At 48.1% G+C, this 22,783-nt stretch overlaps 1 protein-coding gene across 1 annotated transcript in view; it reads right to left on the minus strand.

Moving 5' to 3' along the window:
- FBXO30 (F-box protein 30) overlaps nt 1–13,255 on the minus strand; it is a 31,730-nt gene extending 18,475 nt beyond the window's left edge. The window contains exon 1 of the mRNA XM_075267392.1: nt 13,173–13,255. The gene's annotated coding sequence lies outside the window, so the exon portion shown is untranslated. The remainder of the gene's footprint in view (nt 1–13,172) is intronic.
- Between the last annotated feature and the right edge of the window lie 9,528 nt (nt 13,256–22,783).

A 22,783-nucleotide genomic window follows, 5' to 3' on the forward strand; every position in this document is an offset into this window, starting at 1 on the left:
TGACTTTTCGGGAGACTGCAATTCCGGAAGACCATAGAAATGAATGAAGCATCGGCCAAACAAGCAAACGCACCGAAACTTCATTCACAGAGTCGTCAAGATAAGGAATATTAGGCCAACGGCTATGTAATATGTATGGCCAGCCACAGACTATAGATGCCACTTGTGGGGCCTGCGTACTACATTGTAACCTATAGAGCGTCCCCTAGAGGACACAAGAGGGAATAGAGGATTCTGCAATCTATTGCACGTCTCACACCAGCTTCTGCCACCCGCTGTAGGTTCTTAAACAGAGAACTCTCCTACAAAAAGGGCAACCCCCTGTGACTTACTGGGGAAAAGGGGTGAAAAACCCAGGTCAGTCAGCAACACCACTTGTTAGTGACCGATTCTAAATATAATCTGCCACAAGAAACTGCAACTAATAATATATGAGCTATACACAGTATATAGGTGTATAATATCTATCTATACTACCATCTACCTACTGCATTGCCTATATTAAAAACTAAAGGTTGAGCCCAGACCAATCCCCCCCCCCCACCCTTCCTTTGCCCCAGACATGTTTAAACATGGGGTTAGGTCATCAGTATGTGATCTGTGGGGGTCTAAAACAAGACCTCCATACAAAACTAGCTGTTACAGCAGCCTCTGGGTGCTAGAAACTGTTCATGGATGGGCAGCGCCGCTCCTATTCAGGTAATAAGTTCCCCAGAACCGCCGCTACGCAGTGGACAGAGCTGCTGCACCACTTCTATTTGGGTCCGTTCACACGGAGGAAAACGGTGAGGAATTTAGTGTGGAATTTCAGCGCAGAAAAAAAAAGCCTCCCACTGACTTCATGGGTTTCTTCTAGTAGAAAAAGGAACCCATAGAAGTCAATGGGAGGCTTTTTCTTCAGCGCTGAAATTCCACACCAAATTCCTCACCATGTTCCTCTGTATGAATGGACCCCAAAGTTTGCAGGTCTGGTAGTGTGACCAAGCTTTGCATTAAGACTAAGGCTCCTTGTACACAACCGCGAGTGCTGTCCGAGGGGGCGTCCAATGCTCTGATGATTTCAGAGAAAGTCCTTTTAAACTGATCTGCAGGGCCATGGGCCATTTCTTTGCATGTTTTACAGTATTAGGCTAGGTTCTTACTTGTGCCGTGCTGTCCGCTTTTAATCCACCAGGGGACCCAAACACCGGTGAGCCCACCCAATAAAACCTGCTAACCCCATAGACTATAATGAGGTGTATGTCAGAGTCCCACCGTTTTTATGAATAAGTTTTCCAGGATGTAATTAGGAAAACAGATTTGCATATTTTTCCCATAATCCCCCAGTGGAGCGAAAATGGCTTTTAAGACTCCATACGCCTGTAAAGGTGCCCACTCCCTAAGAAGTGTTGTTATCCTCTGACCGTTTTTTATACTGAAACTGGTGGAGAGACGAGTCCTCTGTGCAGGACTTTTCTTTCCACCACTTTTCGGTGGAATCTGTGACGCAGATGTCAACGAAGCCTTAACTATAGTATGAGGTAATAAAGGACTGGAAGGATGCTGAAAATGTAGGCTACGTGCTGACTGCCTTATGTGACATTACCTTCACTGGTCAACAACGCTCCATGTGATTGGTCAGAGCGCTCACTGGATCTCTGGTCTTCAGACTCTTTCAAGGACAGACAAACCCTCTCAGACTCTTTTGCACCCGGTAACACTTTCAGGGGACATTTATTTAAAGTTACCCATGGGAATAGATCAGTAACTCGAAAAAACTGTGACAGATGCTTTTTAGGTTTACCAGGCTATAAAAAGGAGAAGGGAAAAGTAGAAGATAATGATGTAATAGAAGTCAATTCTGTTGGGAACAGAGTAGTGTCTGCTGTGAGGATTAGTACAGTACGGCATATGCCGGGGTGGAGAGGTATGTACAGATCCCAATGTGCAATGATTTACTGAGACATCTGAGCATTCCTCACCATTGATCAGCCCTCCCTGCCATTTGTGGCCAAGACAGCTGCTGCTGGTCACACTTGACCTAGGGCGCGGAGAGAAGAATATAATGATCCAACTGGTCCACATATCAGACTATAGAAGATCAAATACTGTAAGAAATAAAACCTACATAAATCCTACTATATTGTACACTAAATGACACCGCCGCCTCGCACACAACTCTGACACTTCTCTACAGTCTGTGTGTTATAAAAGACGGCCAGACTCTCCCCGCGGCCAGATGCTGAGTCATAAGGGTGACATTTCCGCTCTAATCTGGAGCCGTCCATGATTGCTATCTGTACCGTGTTCTAGGGAGTTATAAGACTTACCGGGAAACACTAAATTAACTCTAAGAGCAAGTCCACGTGAGACAGAATAGGCTGAAAACTATCCAAAGGGGAATCCACAACATTTACAGTGGCTGCAAAGTGGATGTGATTTTACTAAATCTGGTCCACACCCTAAGGGGACAAAAAAAAAAAAAAAAAAAAAAAAAAAAATTATATATTTTGATGGTGCTGATTTTAACCCATTAAGGACACAGCCTAGTTTGATACTTAAAGACATGGATCCTTATTTAATTTTTTTTCAATTGTTACATTCTAAAACCAGAACATTTTCAGTGAGGGGGTTATTTGGCTTCAAAGAATGATGACCTACCATATATACTCAAGTATAAGCCGAGTTTTTCAGCACAGTTTTTGTGCTGAAATAGCCCCCCTCGGCTTATACTCGGGTCAAGCAAAAAAAAAAAAAAAGAAAAAAAATTATATATTTTGTGTGTGTGTGTGTGTGTGTGTGTGTGGTCTATGACCAGTCACAATAGTAATGTATAGAATCTCCCGTAAAATAGTGAAAAAAAGAAGCTTTAAAAAAATGTAATAAAAGAATAAAAGTTCTAAATCCCTCCTTTCCCTAGAATACATATAAAAGTAGAAAATGACTGTGAAAACACATACACATTAGATATCCCTGTGTCTGACAGTGCCCGGTCTACTGAATACAGGGGATCTGCAGTGCTCCTGTTCCATGGGGAAGGGATTAATAGGAGCACTGCAGATACCCTATATACAGCCAGACTGAATTACAAATGGGGGGGGGGAAACAGTCCTCAAGCTCAGGGAAGGGGCAGACAGACAACCAAAACACCCCCTCCCCTTCCCCAGCAACTACTGCACCCAAAAACTCCAAGCATTTTAATTTTTGAAATATTCCAGTAGCTGCTGCATTCCCCCCCCCCCCCCCTTGGCTTATACTCGAGTCACTAAGTTTTCCCAGTTTTTTGTGGTAAAATTAGGGGCCTCTGCTTATATTCGGGTCGGCTTATACTCAAGTATATACGGTATCCTTGAAAAGGTCTTCAATATTAGATTTGAAGAGGTCTGACCCCTGCAGATCAGAGAGTCAGCGTGGGAAAGTCACCATACAGTTTGTATGGCAAGTGAGCAGCGCAACTCTCCCTCGCTGCCTTAATATTGGTGATCTGTGGGGGTCCTGGGTGTCAGACTCCATAAGTTCTAATATTGATGGCCTAAGATAGGCCTTCACTATTAGAAACTGGATAACCCCTTTAATGTTGACATTAAAAGCCTGTGCACGGACTGCGCTTCTGTGGCCCCATTCATTGGAATCAGCAGGCAGGGGACGCAAACTGACAGGAATAGGACCTGCCCCGAGTTTTGCTCAAAGAAAATTCATAGTTGTGCGTATGGGACCATAGAAATTAATTAGTCAGCAAGCTCGCCATGAAAAACACGACGAGTGCAAGAGGACTTATTCTGCCATCAGAAACTTTGGGGTTCCATACCGAAAAATGTGTGCGCCCCCTCCAGCAATGCTTAAATCAGGTAGCGGAGGCCGGTCTGAACAGAAGTGTGGACAGGTGAGTAAGTTATCGGCCACTTGAACACTAGGCGACACACCTGCTACTATAATACAATGCAATGCTTCTACACAGCAAAAGAATATAGATTGCAAAATGAAAGTGAAAGTATTTGGTAGCAACAGAGGGGTCTTTTTGTATTTAAACCCCCCCCCCCCCCGTAATGTATTACCATGGCGGCAATCTTCAGCAGCTCCTAATCACCATGGTAATACATCACGGGGGGGGGGGGGCTAAATATAAAAAGACCCATTAGATGAGGGGACGCATGGCTATTTAACGCATGGGGGGGGGGGGGACCTCACACACGCAAATTGTGGCGGATGGCGGATTCTGCCCAGATCAGGTGACGGGTGAAAGGACAGAGAAGTAGTTTTGCGATCAGACCTGTCGTGAGGATTTAACCCCTTAGCGACCCTTGACGTAACTGTACGTCATGGGTCGCATGGGGATGTATAGAGCGAGCTCACACGCTGAGCTCGCTCCATACACGGCAGATGCCGGCTGTATAATACAGCCAGGACCTGCCAATAACAGCAGCGGTCGGTGCCCGAGCCGATCGCTGCTGTTAACCCTTTACACACTGCGGTCAAACGTGACCGCAGTGTGTAAACGGCGCCGGCGGCATGGGCGCCGCCATGTTTCCCCGATCGCCGCCCTCCTGAACGTCACAAGAGGGCGGTGATCGGTTGCTATGACAGCCGGAAGCCTATTGAAGGCTTCCAGGCTTGTCTCTGCACTAGATCTATTAGACGATGCCAGAGGCCAGAGGCATCGTCTAATAGAAGTGCTGCGATTTTGCTATTCACTGCAATACTGTAGTATTGCAGTGAATAGTATGAGCGATCAGACCCCCTAGGTTTCAAGGTACCTAAGGGGTCTGATCATAAATGTAACAGAAGAAAAAAAAAAGTTTTTAAAAGTATTAAAAAAATAAAAAAAATATAAAAGTTCAAATCACCCCCCTTTCCCTAGATTAGCTATAAAAGTAATTAAAGAACATTAAACATAAACATATTAGGTATCCCCGCGCTCCAAAATGCCCGAACTATTAGAATATTAAAACATTTATCCCGTACTGCGAACGGCGTAGCGGCAAAAAAAATAAAAACAGCCAAAAAGCGTTTTTTCCAACACTTTGCCTCCTATAAAAAATTGAATAAAAAGTGATCAAACCATCAGATCTTTCCCCAAATGGTATCAATAGAAATGTCATCTTGTCCCGCATAAAAAGACACCACAACCAGCTCCATACATGGAAATATGAAAAAGTTACAGGTGTTAGAACATGATGACACAAATTTTTTTTTCTATTTTGCAAAGTTTATCATTTTTTTAAAAGTATCAAAACATTTCAAATACTATATAAATTTGGTATCACCGCGTTCGTACTGACATGTAGAACACAGGTAACATGTCATTTGTACCAAACCGTGAACGCTGTAAAAATTAAACCCATAAGAAAATGGCGCAAATGCATTTTTTCTCCAATTGCACCTCATTCTGAATTTTTTTCCAGCTTCCCAGTACATTGCACAGCATATTGAATGATGCCATTACAAAGTACAATTTGTCCCGCAAACAATAAGCCATCATGTGACTCTGTGAACTGAAAAATGAAAAAGTTATGGCTCTTGAAATGTGAGGAGGGAAAAACGAAAATGCGAAACCAAAAAATGGCCTGGTCCTTAAGGGGTTAAATACACGGTATGTCAATTTATGTTGCAGATTTTCACCATTGGCAGCCTACATGGTGGCTTCCATTAGAGATCCGCACATAATATTTGGATTTTGCGCTGAAATGAAGTAAAATTTGCTGGAGAAATTTCATTCTGGGAATTTAATTCCATCGGGACATACTCTAAAAAAAAAAAATTTTTGTGATACCTGTAAGATTAAAATAGAAAAATAAAAACTGTAACATACTGCCCGATTATATGTATCACACAGACCCTACATAAGGCAAACCTAGTAAAAACACTTTCCTGGTGTCTCATGAGAATAGACGGACTTCAGTGTCTGATTTCAGAAGGCGTGTTATTGTTCACACCATTTGCTAAATATAGCGTTGTATTTCTGGTCCTTTTCTGCTTTATTGTATCTAAACATAGTGTAGGGATTGCAATGAAGTCTGCAGTTGGGAGGCCTCTGCTGCTTCCTGATAGAAATTACTGTATATCATTTTTTAAATTTTGTTTGATAATTTTCCCCCTTTTCTGTGCAAGCAGGTTCCTGTTAGTTCACACGTGAGTTTTTTTGGTCCTGATTTTTGACACGGGAAGCCACGTCACAATCCGGACCAAAATGCGCCTGCCGTGGCTCCCAACAACCGTGGCTTTCTGCTCAGGATTAGGCCCAAATGAATCGGCCTAGTCCGGAGGGATTGTCTTGACGTGGACGCAGGGGAATCCACGTCAAGATAGGGCAGGTCGCTTCTTTTTTCCGTGAGCGGTAAAAGGAAATGACCGGCTCCCATTGAATTCAATGGGAGGCAGTTTTTTGACGCGGGACCAAAAAAACTACGTGTGAACTAGCTGTATCGCGCTGGATTTAGCCAACCCAGAACAGTGGTTCTGGTGTCATATGAAAGCTGAGATAGGATTGAGAGCGTTACATTCAGCAGTATATGTGGTATAGAAAAATCACTTTCCCACCTGTTTTAACAAATGATTTCTCCATTTTTGTTTTAGCTAGAACTGCAATCTGCAATTTGGCTTTAACCCTCTTCCCATGTGGTGCAGTCTGTTGCCCCCCCCCCCTTCCCCCCAATCAGATACTCATAGCCGATAAAAAGATAAATCCTGGACAATCCCTTTAATTTGATCACCCGCTCAGGCCTAATGTCAGTATAGAAATATTTGTATGAAACACCTAAACAGGATGATGCAGGAAGGGGTTAAACACACACACACAAAAAAAAAAAAAAATTTAAGGAAAACATTATTACATATGATTTGAGAATAAGACGAGGAACGGCACCTTGGATTTACCCGGATAACATCTTAGTACTAGGACCTGTGACCGCGCACAAGCGAACACGCTAAATATTTAAGGGATTAATGTCCTATAAACTGTGCGCTATGTGGAAATCAATGGCCGTGCATGAGATGAGCAGCTTAACCCTATTAGTAATCCTTATTAGGTAAAGTGATTTGATTTTCACAGCCGTTACAATAGGACTCTGTGGGGCCCGTTGTATAAACAGGACTGTTATTAGGACATGCACAATACCTCACACATGTAAGAGGGGAGGACACTAAAAATATCAGACGTGACTAAATAAAGGGAGATTTACACGGAAAACACAGACCTGATAACCATAAGGAAGCGGCCTAGCAGACACTATAGAGTTAAACAGTCAATGGCGATTATGGGATCTGTCGCTGGGTCCTGCTGCTCCTGGTTAGGACACTAGAAACCAATAGAAAGGGGACCTAGTGGAGTCTAGCCCCCTATGGCAAACATTGGGTGCTCCTTCCGATTCCCAATAAAGGTGATGGAGGAACGTGCTAGGCCTAATTGAGTTGCGGCCCTAGGTCGGATCAGCTTGGATGTGCAAGCAATGCTTGCCATTCTAATTCAGAAATTGGGAATCCACCCCCCCCTTCCAAATGTATAGTCTAGAGCAGGGATAGGGAACCTTTGGCTCTCCAGCTGCTGTGAAACTACAACTCCCATCATGCTCCATTCACTTCCATGGGAGTTCCAAGAACAGCAGAGCAAGTATGCATGCTGGGAGTTGTAGTTTTACAACAGCTGGAGAGCCGTACGTTCCCTACCCCTGGTCTAGAGGGAGGGAAGGGGGTTGTAAATTAAGGGGCTGTGGTCAAGTCCTCCCCTTCGCTGTGCCTAGTACATGTTGCCTGCAAACACGTAGACGTATATCAATCTTTCTGATTATATTTTTTTAGGATTTCAGAAAGAAGATATAAAGGATTACTCCAAACTCTGCCATTGCTCGCCTCTTCTGGTCCAAGATCACCCATGTGACATTAGAGACATTGATAAGTATATCAAACACAGGAACCCATTGCACTTACTACAGGGGAACCAACTGCACCAGGATCAATGGAGTGGGCCAAAGGATGCAAAGAGCTGGAGTTTCTAGATGTGGCGAGAGATACTCTAAAATGAGCTCTTAAGGGTTTGGAAAGGTTATCACCTGACGCTCAGCAAGTGTCTGACACCCGGGGACCCAGCAGATCAGCTGTGTGAAATGGCTTCCACCTCATGGGCTACGTGACATCACGTACATTGGGTTCAGTGAATGGACTGAGCTGCGATACCACGACCAGACACCGTACAATATATGGCGCTGTGCTTGATAACTAGTGAAAACTGCTGATCGGCTGGAGGTCCGGATGTGAGACTCCCTAAAAAGTCACCGTCCTAAGAAGAAATCAATTTAGTAAGTATGAGAAAGCCATTTAAAGGCCCGGTGGGCAGACTACAGACTTGCCCAGGTAAGGTGGTTCATGATGACACTACACTGTATTAAAGGGATATCCAAGTCTTATAAATTGTGCTGGAGTCACCCAAGTATCCTGAAGCATTCATTACTGCTATGTCAGTGACTGGCCAAGAATTTCCCACATTCACCCCCTTCCCTCTGACTCTACAACTAAGTGCTTGTCACCCGCACACCAATGTAAATGCAATCTGAATGAAATCCTAAACTCTATGGAGGGAGAGGCACATGGCTGCCCGATATCCCTGACACTGGACATACAGTAGAACAGGACCAGACAGGAGACAGACATCCATCTCGAGCAGGTCCTCCAGCTATAGGGTCACACACACAGCTGTAAATGTGTAGGGCCGAGACATTCTAGTCCTCACCTCCAGATCTATTATACTGGGAAGTGAGAAATATTCAGGGGATCTGAACTATATCCAGCAGTAAATCTTCCCTGCAGCGCTCGGCCTGTCCGGTCTTGAGAAAGGCAAATGAAACATTAGCAGATGAAGAAGCCATTAATGTGCAGCGAGCCGGGCGCTGAATGCCATGTGTCACCCCATACTTGTCATCAGCAGATATGGTTTTGTATATCTCCACCAGTATATATCTCCACCAGTATATATCTATATCACACACAGGTTAGAGCAGAGCAAATAAGAGACACGGATAAGAGTATTGTTCCTCATGAATCATACAGAAGGGCAGGACCTGCTGGGGCTTCGCCAAGTCCCCCATTATCGCAGACACTGAACTAGCAGAAGCCATAGTCCCTACAAGTATGGAGAAAGCCCAAATCTATGACATCGGGGTAGGGCTGCGGATCTTACAGGTGGTGGCAATGGTGATGGGGCAACACAGACTGATAAGGTTATTCTATGGAGAGCAGATGTACAGCCTTCTCCATAAAACTATCTCTACAGACCACAGCAAAGTAAGGTTAGCTCTATCCAGCAAATAAGGTCACCACGGCCGCCTATAGAAGCGTACGGATACCAGTCACGGCAGCCTATAGAAGCGTACGGATACCAGTCACGGCAGCCTATAGAAGCGTACGGATACCAGTCACGGCAGCCTATAGAAGCGTACGGATACCAGTCACGGCAGCCTATAGAAGCGTACGGATACCAGTCACAGCAGCCTATAGAAGCTCACGGATACCAGTCACGGCAGCCTATAGAAGCGTACGGATACCAGTCAGAGGAGATCACAGTGACCAGACACCACCAGTCACAAGAATGGGGCACCATTTGCTCTGTATGGATGGAGCAGCAGGGGGCACAAACATACCGCTACTCCATTCATCTCTATGGGACATCTGGAGACCGCATCCATCTCTCTGAAGCAGAAGGCCTTGTTACATGCCCAGTATAAGAAAAATTTAGGTAGTGCCAGAGGGGGCGGACTGCTCCTTAGCCATGGAGTGGTCTCAGACTTCACCAAAGACAACAAAGAAGCGCAAAGCTATGGTCCTAGAAATCTTTTGTTTTAGAGATAATTTGGGATCCCATGATGCAGATTCCCGCAGAAGAAATTTACTGACATCTCACAGACGTGTTCAAAGAGTTTTAAAAGGTAAATTTCTCCTTAAGTGACGGCACATTACTACAATAGGCCTTCCCATTAAGATCCTGGTGAGGGTTTGATGTCTGTGACCCCTCTGTACCCAAACTGGAGAGGCCATGGTGCATGGTGTTTTTATCTCCTGGCCATAGGGAAACTGACCGGTCAGTGCTAAGCCGGCATTGTGTCGCTGTCATATTCAGAATCAGCAGGGATCAGACCCCTGGGCATAAAGTGATGGCATCGCCCAGCAATAAGATGGAAACTTGCAACCCAGCATCCTCCTGTGCAGTCACTGAGAAAAGTGCATTAGGTTTCTATTAAAGGAAGACTAAATGTTATTAAAGTTATCTTAGGGCTGGTCACAGACATCAGCGGCTCCATATACTACATGTGCTGCCATATGACGCTCTGTTAGGTGCCGTATTAGGGTGACAGTTCCTTCTAGAAGTAATGCCGATACCTCACATAATCCGGCATGGGATGGAGCATGCACCTCTGCTTCTTTACATCTTTAGATTTAAAGACGACCTTTCACATCCTCGGGCACATGCGCTTTTATATACCGCTGAATTCAGCACACCGTCAGCTTTCCCATTATGTGCCCCAGGGCTGGAGATATTGGTGCCTTTTGTCACCGTCCTCTCCCCATCATCAGAAGGGTGTTCCTGACAGTCTAGCTGGGCTGTGAGAAACACCAACGCCGCCGGGGGGGTTCCTTACCACCCACTGATGACGCTAAGCTGTGAAGAACGTTCCCCCTCCCCAGTATATATGGACGAGTACAGTCAGGAGTGTTGCTCATAGTCCACCTAGACTGTCAGGAATGCCCTTCTGACAGTGGGGAGAGATCGGTGACAAAACTAACGGTACTGATATCTCCAGCCCCGGGGCACAGAACGGGAAAGCCGACAGTGGGCTGAATTCAGAATACTGTTGGCTTAGTAGCAGCATATAAATCCACATGTGCCTGAGAACACGAAAGGGATAAACCACCAGAATTCGGGAATAACACTGTGCTGACTCCAAATTTTGTAGTCAGCGTAGTGTTATTCCCGAATTCTGGTCATTTATCCCTGTTATACCACCCGGTGTGGGTGTTGGGTTTCCTGCTGCTCATCGGTGCTCCAGTTTATTACTGTCAATACCTCCAAAAGGACTGTTGGAGCGGACAGAATTTGGTCGCTCGGTACAATTGTTTGTTCCATGTTTATGAGAACATGAAAGGTGCTCTTTAAGGCTGAGGCCCGATGTTGCGGAAACGCAGATCTTTTTTGTTGCAGATTTTGTGCAGTTTTATAAGCCAAAGCCTATAACGGCTATAACAGGAATGGGAAATATATAGGACATTCTTATACTTCCTTCTGCTCCATCCACTCCTGACTTTTGTTCAAAAAACTGGAACAAAAAAAGCTGCGTTTCTGCAACGTGGGGCCTGAGCCTAAGGGGGTTTAAAAAGTCCCCCAAACCAATAGTAGTGCGGTGTAGGAGTGTATCAGACAGGCCTATGGAAGTGCCGCTCCTTTCGCTGTGAATAACGTTTTCAACCTCTTGAGCCTCGGTTCTCACACTGGCACATTGGCCCCGCCCCTCATGCACTTAAAGGTCGATTTGCATATTTCTAAAAAGAGGATTATGTCTGCATTGCTCTATTGGTTTGTGCCACAAAGGTAGGTTTCTGCTCCTATTAAAGCCCCTTATGTGGCACAAGAATGGCAGATAATTTGGCCCCGACAGATACTCTTTAATGTTACCACTGCTAAGGCGTAGTTCACACATCTGTGTGTGGTTTGTTTGTGCTTTTCCTTCCACGCATAAACAGTCATGAAAAGCAGACTATGCCCAAAAAAAAAAAAAAAAAAAAATGAACAATTTTAGCCCTAACAAATGGAAAAGGTCACATGACATTGCTTTTCTAAGAGCCTGCTTACAATGGCCTGTGAAAAATGGGCAACACACAGAGGACATTCATGTGCTGTCTGTGATTTTCAAGCACCTGTTAAAGGGGTGTTCCAGTGCCGAACCCATTAAAGGGGTGTCCCGTACTTCATTCTAATAAATAACGGGGTTAACACTGTATATACTCTGTAATGTCCTGCCAGTCAGTGACTGAGCGTGAGCAGTACATCACTGCCCGGTTGACGCATCCTGTGTGGGCCAAAGCTCAGGAAGACTGGGGACCTGAGTTGAGATTCTCCTCTGGATCCCCGAAACAGAAAGGTAACTCAGGTCCCCGGTCTTCCTGAGCTTTGGCCCACACAGGACGTGTCAGCTGGGCAGTGACGTTCTGTTCACGCTCAGGATATCACAGAGACTACACTGAACCCCCAGATGAAGAGATCGGTGAGTATATAGTGGGTGTTATGTTATGCCTCCCTATCCAGTAAAAATAAAAACTATAATACCCCTTTAAGTCTCAGTACACCTATAGAATTCAATGGGTGTGTGTGTGTGTGTATATATATATATATATCTATGTAGCGTCCGAATACGCCTATAGAATTAGTTGGGTCAGTGTATCGTCCATGGAGAACACGGAAAAAACAAAGATGTCTGAATGAGGCCAAATAGAGAGAATAAGTCACGATGGGTTTGATTTTAAGATGCTGAGTACTACGCCCCCCGCCTCCTCCCTACAATACATCTGCACACTAGCACTACACAAGACTACATGGTCCTGGGGGTGTCGGGGCAGTAAACATCTACCTTACATCTATGGTCAGGCTACACATGGACTTGTCCCATGACAACCATTGCGTAACATCTTTTATCCAGAGTGACAACATGTGCACGAAACCCTTATGACTACAGGCGACAACTGTGACACAACACAACCCCTGACAGTCCCGACCCCAATCACCTCCCCACACACACAACCATCTCCTCAGGTCACACAAGTGCAGTCAGAGTGACAAGGCAAAACTGCAGGAGCCCACACAGAGGCGGAGCCTGAGCCCGGGCCATGTAGTGTATCTATTCCCAGGACACTGAGGGTCCTCGGGGCAGCAGCAGCGCTTGTGTATTGTCACTCACTGCTATCACTACAGTCCCACACAAGCACTAGGGCGGCAGGCATCACATACAGATGGAGACAACACAACTCCGAGGAAACTTCTCCCACACGGTGCAGTCTCGCAGCTGCGCAGTAGTCCGGCTGTGAGGACCGAGCACAGTCTGCCGTCACCGGCTGCCCTGAAGTTGTCCTAATGACGTCACTGCCTGTGTACACTGAGGCCACTGACATAAACAGTGCGCCGGGCCAGGGAGCTACAAAGGGCCTAGAGGTCTCACCTCGTCCCGCCTGTGTGCAGGAAACCAGAGCCGGGCACCGGAGCTGCGGCCTCCTCTCGTCTGGACGGAGCCTCCTCAGTGCCACAAGCTGCCGCCTCTTCACTTCCTTTATACCTGACTTGTCCGCTCACTGCTCCCCCTGCATCTGCGGCACCCCCGGCACTCGCCTGGCTCCCAGCTCTGTTTCTGTTCCGTCCTTCCCGTCGCTATGTCGTCATCAGTCGCGTCACGCAGTCTCCTCCCACTTCCCGCCCACCAGCTCTAATACGAAAAAAAGGAGGAGGTGACGTCACTCGCCTGACACTAGCTGTCGCCAGGCGAGCGCTCGAAGCCATTTTGTTGGAAGGATTGAGTGTGGGGCTGATTCCTGTCACTCAGGCCATGGCCATACACACATTGCAATGAACATGCCGAGTGTAGGGTTAGGCTGTAACTTTTACAAGACTTGTGGGGCAAATCTACAATGGATAACTAATACCAGACCAGGGCTGGATTTAGACAAAGTGGGGCCCTCGGAAAAATTAAAGTTGGGGCCCCAAATGTTTAAATATTGTACCTGCCACATAATCATATTGTTAACTAGCAGTACCCGCGACTTCGTCCACAAAACCCTGAACCCCTGCGCGACCCACCTGTAGCGCCACGCAGACTTCTTCCTTTGCCTTGTGTCCACAGTGGCTCCCTTTTCCTCATCTCTCCCCTGGTGCCCGCCAACCCCCTTTTTTCCTACCCACTCCCTCATGTGCTCGCTTCTTTCTCCTAACCCGTGCCTCTTTTCCCCCCTAGCCCCATGTCCCCTTCTCCCCCAACCCCATGCCCCCTTCCCCCGTGTTACCTACCCTGTGCCCCCTTTTTCCCACCACCCCATGCCCCCTTCCCTGTCTTACCTACCCAGTGACCCCTTCCCCCCCCCAGACCCTGTGTCACCTTTCCTCCCACCAACCTGTGCCCACGGCCTCACCAAACCCCAGGCTCCCCGTGCACCGATGTTACAGGGGTGCCTATGAGGGCCCCCCTCCCGCAGCAAGCCATGTGCCCCCATTCCATCTGTGGGCGCTGTGGCGGTCCTGTCCCCCTTCCAGGGGCCCCCGGGTTTACCTGCCCAGGCCTCACATTCCCATGTCCCCCACTGGACCAGCAACCTCCTCACTCCCAACACCCCACCCCTCTCCCTTCGCAAAGTCCCCTAACTCACCTGTCGTCACAACCCTTCTCCTGCGGCCGAATGACACTGTAGATAGCCCTGAGCAGACATCGGCGACATCCCCGACGGACATGCAGAGGCCGCAGCCGCCACGGGATAGCAGGCCAAACCGGCGTTCCAGACCGCGGCGCAGGCGACCCCCTGTCCGGCCGCAGCAGAGTACTGCGGTCCTGTGGTAAGCCCACACAGGCGGGGCAGCATACGCACTTCTCGCTGCCCCAGAGTACGGGCGCTGGTTCAGGATGCTCTGGACCTCTGAGAGCCGCCATGTTCTTGTGGACACCGGCCGATAGCTCCGCCCACATAGAGAAGCAGCACCCATCCAGGTGAGCTGCTGATGGGGCTGGGATGACGTCATCCCAGGTCCTACAACATCCAAGGTCCTGCAGCGAATTCAAAAGTGAAAAGCATCGGTCACGGGAGTGAATTGCAGTGGTGTACGGGAATTCCATGTAGCCTATCGTTCAATCCGGGACCCAAGGTATGTATGTGTGCAATTTCAGCCAAATCCGTTCGCCTGTCTAGGTGTCATTGAGTCCCCTTTCCAACCCCCTCCCTCCCCCCTGACCCCTTTGCACCCACCTCCGCAACCCCGGCCTCGGCCTCCTCCCCTGCCTGGGGTTAGAAGCTAGGCCCGAGTGGGCAATAGGGAGTTTGTGGCTTGCTATACTAAAAAGTGTGTGGGATTGCAGAGCTGGTGGTATGAGTTGTGGTTTTGTGGGGGTCCTGGCAAAAACATATGTCTGTGATTGTGACGAAAAGTAGCCTATAGTTCAATCCTGCCTAGGAACTATGTTTGTTGAAAATTTGAGCCAAATCGGTTGAGCGTTTTTTTTGCGTGATTAAGGAACAAACATCCAAACACACAAACATCCAAACACACATATATTAGTAGGATTTGATGTACTGCACTGCCTATCACTGCTGTTTACTAAAGTGTTCCTAAGGTCTTTAAAGAGGACCCTTCACCTCCTGGGGCACATGCGCTGTAATATACCGCTAGAAAGCCGACAGTGCGCTGAATTCAGCTTTCCCATTCTGTGCCCCCGGTGAAGAGCTATCAGTGCCGGTACTGTAGCTCTTCACGGTCAGAAGGGCATTTCAGACAGTCAGGACACCTTTCCTCACAGCAGTGTCTATAGCTCTGTACTGTGAAGGGGGCGTTGCTTACTGCCTAGTGATAACACTGACGCTAGGTTCACACCTGCGTTCGGGTCTCCATTCTGTGGTTTCAAATGAATGGGTGAGAAAGAATCCTGCAGGCTTCCGTCTCCTGCTCTGTTTTATGCAGGAAACGGAAACCTGCATAACAGAGTGCCAGGCGCAGATGTGAACGAGCCCTGAGCAGTGAGGAACTCTTCTATGGACTATCAGGAGGGGCGGGGGGCGTTCCTCCCCGGTGTTACAGTACAGAGCTATAGGCACTACTGGGAGGAAGGGCATTCCTGAGTGACTGTCAGAAACGTCTTCTGACAGTGAAGAGCTACGATACCAGCACCTATAGCTCTTCACCTGGGGCACAGATCCAAAAAGAACAATACCATACATCAGGGGTCCTCAAACTTTTTAAACAGTGGGCCGGAGGCAGAGCAGGTCGCACAGACATCGGGAGCGGTGCCCTCCAATAGGTAAAGTGAAGTGCGCTCCATGGCCTGGCCCGAGCTCCCCAGGAGCTTCGTTATAAATGCACGCCTGCCGGCGTTGTCAGCGGGGCCAGACAGAAGTGCTTGGTGGGCCGCAGTTTGAGGACCCTTGCCATACATCATCTGATAGGTACTGTCACCCTGATTTTTTTTTTTTTTTTTACTAATAAGAAGCCAAACCTAAAGTATACGAGAAAACAGCTACAGAAACATTTCCTATATAATGTGCAATAAAAATAAAGAAAATGTTACACTTTGATGGATGGAAAGTAAAATAGCAGGTAGATTAGATGAGGACTGATGAAACCAGGAAAGTTTGTAGAGGAACCAGAGCCTAGTTGTAGAGGCTCAGACTAGACCCAGTTCTATATACACAGACTAGACCCAGTTATATACACAGACTAGACCCAGTTCTATATACACAGACTAGACCCAGTTCTAGATACACAGACTAGACCCAGTTCTAGATATACAGACTAAACCCAGTTCTATATACACAGACTAGACCCAGTTCTAGATACACAGACTAGACCCAGTTCTAGATACACAGACTAGACCCAGCTCTAGATACACAGACTAGACCCAGTTCTAGATACAGACTAGATCCAGTTCTAGATACACAGACTAGACCCAGTTCTGACAAGTGAGCTGATACTTCTGGTGCGGAGCTTGTAATGATATAATTCTTAGACTACACTTTCATGTATCACTGACTACAGTTATAAACGTGAGGTTCTTGGCGCACAATTTAGTAAATTGTGCGAGCCCATCTGCCACGTCACGGCGACCTCATTCAGATGGGTCCCTACACTAAGACTATACTTCTAGAATAAATGCTGACCCCCACCCTCTATACACCCCAAAGATCAAGTTCTTATAAACTGCCCTGTAACAGTGAGTCTATAAGAAGGTGATCTCCTGCCCTATATGTAAAGTGTTAGTATAGGGACCCATCGTAATAAGGCCACTAAGTGGTCGATGGGATCAAACATGTCATGCAGAATTTCTGCTCTAACATCTCTATGGCTAAAACATAGTAATATATGATAGGATACTAGTAATAGTAATGTAATATAACATCTGTCTATTCAATGTTTAAATATACACCTTATACACTTAATGTATATAGAGATACAATACATAAGTGGTACAACTTAAAACAGGTATATATACAGTATATAACTAGAGAAATATATACATGCAATACACACCTTACACATACTGTATATGGACAAATGGCAAAATGAAAGAAAGCACTACAAGGTATTGTGAAAAAAATCTGTACTGAGCTCATTCACCTATCATGTAGTGCGACCTTAGTAATAGTCAGTAAGTAGTATCCACTTATGTAATGTACCCGAACTGTATATGTATACATCCTAATAAGTGTACACACATATATATATATATATATATATATATATATATATATATATATACACACACTGGACAAAACATATATAAAATGCAGACATCTGCACAAATTGTACATACAAATAAGTAAAATAGATACAGACACGTCATATATAATTAGCACACACACCTTTACCTATATTTTTTACATAGATTCCTATAAGTATTATCATATTAAATGGGATATACTACAGTATTTATCTTCTATCCATAGGATAGAGGATATATTACACATCCTACTACCTCAGCTCTCCGTTTACCTCCCCTCTTCTCCTCTGCCTTCCCTCCTCCGCTGAACCCTTCTCTCCTCCTACACTAACCCCCTACCACTACTCTCCTCCTAGTAATCTACTATAGGAAACTAATGATAATAATGTACTATAATGGATTACAGATATATGTATTCTATGGAATTAACTATATGTTTAAATATACACAATACACAACTTATACTTACAGTATATAGTATATAATGCTTGAGTGACAAGTATGTAACTACAGATTTATGTACATGCAGTACACAGCTTACATTAATTGCATTTACAACTCTATCTAGATACCTATAGCCTCACATGTCTCCTCTCTCCCTCCAGGCCTCATATCTCTCTCCTCTCTCCCTCCTGGACTCACATCTCTCTCCTCACTCCCTCCAGGCCTCACCACTCTCTCCCTCTAGGCCTCACATTTCTCTCCTCTCTCCTTCCAGGCCTCACATCTCTCTCCTCTCTCCCTCCAGGCCTCACATCTCTCTCCTCTCTCCCTCCCGGACTCACTCCTCTCTCCCTCCAGGCCTCACATTTCTCTCCTCTCTCCCTCCCTCCAGGCCTCACATCTCTCTCCTCTCTCCCTCCTGGCCTCACATCTCTCTCCCTCCAGGCCTCACATTTCTCTCCTCTCTCCCTCCATTTCTCACATCTCCCTCCTCTCTCCCTCCTGGCCTCACTAATCTCTCCCACCAAGCCTCACACCTCTCTCCTTTTTCCCTCCTTGACTCACTCCCCTCTCCCTCCAGGCCTCACATCTCTCTCCTCTCTCTCTCTCCAGGCCTCACATCTTTCTCCTCTCTCCCTCCAGGCCTCACATCTCTCCTCTTTCCCTCCAGGCCTCACATCTCTCTCCTCTCTCCCTCCTGGACTCACATCTCTCCCTCCAGGCCTCACATCTCTTCATCACATATATGTACATGCAGTACACAGCTTACAATAATTGCATTTACAACTCTATCTAGATACCTATAGCCTCACATGTCTCCTCTCTCCCTCCAGGCCTCACATCTCTCTCCTCTCTCCCTCCTGGCCTCACATCTCTCTCCTCTCTCCCTCCAGGCCTCACATCTCTCTCCTCTCTCCCTCCAGGCCTCACATCTCTCTCCTCTCTCCCTCCAGGCCTCACATCTCTCTCCTCACTCCCTCCAGGCCTCACCACTCTCTCCCTCCAGGCCTCACATTTCTCTCATCTCTCCCTCCTGGCCTCACATCTCTCTCCTCTCTCCCTCCAGGCCTCACATCTCTCTCCTCTCTCCCTCCAGGCCTCACATCTCTCTCCTCTCTCCCTCCAGGCCTCACATCTCTCCTCTCTCCCTCCAGGCCTCACATCTCTCTCCTCTCTCCCTCCTGGACTCACATCTCTCTCCTCACTCCCTCCAGGCCTCACCACTCTCTCCCTCCAGGCCTCACATCTCTCTCCTCTCTCCCTCCTGGACTCACATCTCTCTCCTCTCTCCCTCCAGGCCTCACATCTCTCTCCTCTCTCCCTCCTGGACTCACATCTCTCCCTCCAGGCCTCACATCTCTCTCCTCACTCCCTCCAGGCCTCACCACTCTCTCCCTCCAGGCCTCACATTTCTCTCATCTCTCCCTCCAGGCCTCACATCTCTCTCCTCTCTCCCTCCAGGCCTCACATCTCTCTCCTCTCTCCCTCCTGGACTCACTCCTCTCTCCCTCCAGGCCTCACATCTCTCCTCTCTCCCTCCAGGCCTCACATCTCTCTCCTCTCTCCCTCCTGGACTCACATCTCTCTCCTCTCTCCCTCCAGGCCTCACATTTCTCTCCTCTCTCCCTCCAGGCCTCACATCTCTCTCCTCTCTCCCTCCAGGCCTCACATCTCTCCTCTCTCCCTCCTGGACTCACTCCTCTCTCCCTCTAGGCCTCACATCTCTCTCCTCTCTCCCTCCAGGCCTCACATCTCTCTCCTCTCTCCCTCCAGGCCTCACATCTCTCTCCTCTCTCCCTCCTGGCCTCACATCTCTCTACCTCCAGGCCTCACATTTCTCTCCTCTCTCCCTCCAGGCCTCACATCTCTCTCCCTCCATTTCTCACATCTCCCTCCTCTCTCCCTCCTGACCTCACTCATCTCTCCCACCAGGCCTCACACCTCTCTCCTTTTTCCCTCCTTGACTCACTCCCCTCTCCCTCCAGGCCTCACATCTCTCTCCTCTCTCCCTCCAGGCCTCACATCTCTCTCCTCTCTCCCTCCTGGACTCACATCTCTCTCCTCACTCCCTCCAGGCCTCACCACTCTCTCCCTCCAGGCCTCACATTTCTCTCCTCTCTCCCTCCAGGCCTCACATCTCTCTCCTCTCTCCCTCCAGGCCTCACATCTCTCTCCTCTCTCCCTCCTGGACTCACTCCTCTCTCCCTCCAGGCCTCACATATCTCTACTCTCTCCCTCCAGGCCTCACATCTCTCTCCTCTCTCCCTCCAGGCCTCACATCTATCTCCTCTCTTCCTCCAGGCCTCACATCTCTCTCCTCTCTTCCTCCAGGCCTCACATCTCTCTCCTCTCTCCCTCCAGGCCTCACATCTCTCTCCTCTCTCCCTCCAGGCCTCACCACTCTCTCCCTCCAGGCCTCACATTTCTCTCCTCTCTCCCTCCAGGCCTCACATCTCTCTCCTCTCTCCCTCCAGGCCTCACATCTCTCTCCTCTCTCCCTCCTGGCCTCACATCTCTCTCCTCTCTCCCTCCAGGCCTCACATCTCTCTCCTCTCTCCCTCCCGGACTCACTCCTCTCTCCCTCCAGGCCTCACATCTCTCTCCTCTCTCCCTCCAGGCCTCACATCTCTCTCCTCTCTCCCTCCTGGCCTCACATCTCTCTCCCTCCAGGCCTCACATTTCTCTCCTCTCTCCCTCCATTTCTCACATCTCCCTCCTCTCTCCCTCCTGGACTCACATCTCTCTCCTCTCTCCCTCCAGGCCTCACATCTCTCCTCTTTCCCTCCAGGCCTCACATCTCTCTCCTCTCTCCCTCCTGGACTCACATCTCTCCCTCCAGGCCTCACATCTCTTCATAACATATATGTACATGCAGTACACAGCTTACAATAATTGCATTTACAACTCTATCTAGATACCTATAGCCTCACATGTCTCCTCTCTCCCTCCAGGCCTCACATCTCTCTCCTCTCTCCCTCCTGGCCTCACATCTCTCTCCTCTCTCCCTCCAGGCCTCACATCTCTCTCCTCTCTCCCTCCAGGCCTCACATCTCTCTCCTCTCTCCCTCCTACACTAACCCCCTACCACTACTCTCCTCCTAGTAATCTACTATAGGATACTAATGATAATAATGTACTATAATGGATAACAGATATATGTATTCTATGTAATTAACTATATGTTTAAATATACACAATACACAACTTATACTTACAGTATATAGTATATAATGCTTGAGTGACAAGTATGTAACTACAGATTTATGTACATGCAGTACACAGCTTACATTAATTGCATTTACAACTCTATCTAGATACCTATAGCCTCACATGTCTCCTCTCTCCCTCCAGGCCTCACATCTCTCTCCTCTCTCCCTCCTGGACTCACATCTCTCTCCTCACTCCCTCCAGGCCTCACCACTCTCTCCCTCCAGGCCTCACATTTCTCTCCTCTCTCCCTCCAGGCCTCACATCTCTCTCCTCTCTCCCTCCAGGCCTCACATCTCTCTCCTCTCTCCCTCCCGGACTCACTCCTCTCTCCCTCCAGGCCTCACATCTCTCTCCTCTCTCCCTCCAGGCCTCACATCTCTCTCCTCTCTCCCTCCTGGCCTCACATCTCTCTCCTCTCTCCCTCCTGGCCTCACATCTCTCTCCCTCCAGGCCTCACATTTCTCTCCTCTCTCCCTCCATTTCTCACATCTCCCTCCTCTCTCCCTCCTGGCCTCACTAATCTCTCCCACCAAGCCTCACACCTCTCTCCTTTTTCCCTCCTTGACTCACTCCCCTCTCCCTCCAGGCCTCACATCTCTCTCCTCTCTCTCTCTCCAGGCCTCACATCTCTCTCCTCTCTCCCTCCAGGACTCACATCTCTCCTCTTTCCCTCCAGGCCTCACATCTCTCTCCTCTCTCCCTCCTGGACTCACATCTCTCCCTCCAGGCCTCACATCTCTTCATCACATATATGTACATGCAGTACACAGCTTACAATAATTGCATTTACAACTCTATCTAGATACCTATAGCCTCACATGTCTCCTCTCTCCCTCCAGGCCTCACATCTCTCTCCTCTCTCCCTCCTGGCCTCACATCTCTCTCCTCTCTCCCTCCAGGCCTCACATCTCTCTCCTCTCTCCCTCCAGGCCTCACATCTCTCTCCTCTCTCCCTCCAGGCCTCACATCTCTCCTCTCTCCCTCCAGGCCTCACATCTCTCTCCTCTCTCCCTCCTGGACTCACATCTCTCTCCTCACTCCCTCCAGGCCTCACCACTCTCTCCCTCCAGGCCTCACATTTCTCTCCTCTCTCCCTCCAGGCCTCACATCTCTCTCCTCTCTCCCTCCAGGCCTCACATCTCTCTCCTCTCTCCCTCCTGGACTTACTCCTTTCTCCCTCCAGGCCTCACATCTCTCTCCTCTCTCCCTCCAGGCCTCACATCTCTCTCCTCTCTCCCTCCAGGCCTCACATCTCTCTCCTCTCTCCCTCCTGGCCCCACATCTCTCTACCTCCAGGCCTCACATTTCTCTCCTCTCTCCCTCCAGGCCTCACATCTCTCTCCCTCCATTTCTCACATCTCCCTCCTTTTCTCACATCTCCCTCCTCTCTCCCTCCTGGCCTCACTCATCTCTCCCTCCAGGCCTCACATCTCTCTCCTCTCTCCCTCCAGGCCTCACATCTCTCTCCTCTCTCCATCCAGGCCTCACATCTCTCTCCTCTCTCCCTCCTGGACTCACATCTCTCCCTCCAGGCCTCACATCTCTCTCCTCACTCCCTCCAGGCCTCACCACTCTCTCCCTCCAGGCCTCACATTTCTCTCCTCTCTCCCTCCAGGCCTCACATCTCTCTCCTCTCTCCTTCCAGGCCTCACATCTTTCTCCTCTCTCCCTCCTGAACTTACTCCTTTCTCCCTCCAGGCCTCACATCT

The sequence above is a fragment of the Leptodactylus fuscus genome, chromosome 3 (assembly GCF_031893055.1).
Source record: "Leptodactylus fuscus isolate aLepFus1 chromosome 3, aLepFus1.hap2, whole genome shotgun sequence".
NCBI classification, from domain to species: Eukaryota; Metazoa; Chordata; class Amphibia; order Anura; family Leptodactylidae; genus Leptodactylus; species Leptodactylus fuscus.